This window comes from Eulemur rufifrons, chromosome 1 (assembly GCF_041146395.1).
Source record: "Eulemur rufifrons isolate Redbay chromosome 1, OSU_ERuf_1, whole genome shotgun sequence".
In the NCBI taxonomy this organism is placed as follows: Eukaryota; Metazoa; Chordata; class Mammalia; order Primates; family Lemuridae; genus Eulemur; species Eulemur rufifrons.
In genome coordinates this window covers 13,185,152-13,186,709 of record NC_090983.1, presented here as the reverse complement: position 1 = coordinate 13,186,709, position 1,558 = coordinate 13,185,152, and the positions used below count along the sequence as shown (strand labels likewise).

The 1,558-nt window shown below is 29.1% G+C and overlaps 1 pseudogene; it reads right to left on the bottom strand.

The window, feature by feature from the left end:
- Positions 1-1,039: 1,039 nt before the first annotated feature.
- On the bottom strand, positions 1,040-1,329 carry LOC138381998 (large ribosomal subunit protein eL37 pseudogene; annotated as a pseudogene).
- Between the last annotated feature and the right edge of the window lie 229 nt (positions 1,330-1,558).

Sequence of the window (1,558 nt, the reverse complement as noted above, 5' to 3'; positions counted from 1 at the left end):
TATAAATGCTGTGCCTAATATAAAGGAATGGTTTCCAACAACATTATTGGAAACATTGGCAAAATGTTGTAACCTTACCCTCCAGCTATGACAAAAATATTAAAGAGTTATATCTAAGAAATGAAATTATGAAAAAAACTGGAGATGGAGAAAGATTTAAAGTCTAGAATTTGACAACATATACCATGAGTCTTAATAAAATTTATTTTCCTTGGTCTAGCAATTCTAATTCTAGGAAAACATACTCTGAAAATTCAGAAATGAGACAGATTTTTGAATAAGGATTTTTATTTCAGCATCATTTATAATTCCAAAAAATCCAACAATAGAGAAATGCTTAAATAGATTATGCTATAGTAATATAATATAGTATTACACAGTCTTCAAAAAGAAGAGTATAAATACATTAGGCAAAATATTTTTACCATAAGTATACTATAAAAAAAAACCTTACTAACTTATACTATAACATTAAGTGAAAAAGTAAGATAAAAACTATGAGATTGTTTCAAAGAAAAAAACTAAAGTATAAAATTACTTAAATATCACATGTTTATATATAAAATCCAGAAAACATATGTAAAAAAAGAAAAAGAAAAAAAAAGAAAATACAAACTATCCATAATCCCCCTACCCAGGGCCAACCACTGTTAAAGTTTTGTTGAATATATTTTCATACTTTTCTCAGTGTGTATATATTAATAGATATTTATGGATAACTTTTAAATAGAAACTGTAATAATGCTTTATGTCATATTTTATAACTTCCTTTTTCACTCAATAATATACGATAAACACATTTTTATGAAAATAAATTTTATCCTAAAAGTTTGACTAGATACATAGTATTTCATTTTATGGAAGTGATTTATTTAATCATTCCCATATTGTCTGTTTTTTCACGGTTTCTTTTCTTATAATGTTCAATGCTGTGAAGATTAATTGGGTAACTAATACACATTCTTAAAAAGTCACTTTAGGATTTTTTTTTGGTTTTTAAAAATCAAAACATTTATTGCATGAATAATTATCGAAATTCTTAAGATGAACTGGATGCTGCAAGAGCTGCCCTCTTGGGTTAGGTGTTGTTCCTTCATGGAATCCATGCCTGAATCTGCGGCACACAATTTTTAGGTGCCTCATCCGACCAGTCCCGGTGGCATTTCCTCTTTTAGCCTTGGTGCTCCAGGTATACTTTCTCTTGCACTCAGCATGGTAGCCACTTTTGTCACAGGCCGACTTTTGAAGGTCGTAGGCCTTAGAGCCACAGCGGTGGCATAATGTACGCAACGTATTGTGACACTTTCCAAACGACAATCCCTTCGTCATCTTGCTTCTGTGGCCGAGACGAAAGAGACTTTAGGATTTTTTTTAAGCCAGAAAAAGTTATAAATGTTATGTTTTGTAATTAATATACAATTATAAACATGAATAGGAAATGACCACTAAAATGATAGAAAATTTAATAAGAAAGTTATTTTAGTTCTTAATTTCCAAATTTATAAAAACAACTTAAAATGTTTAAAGACACAAATGTGTGTAGTTAAGAAGTCAAATC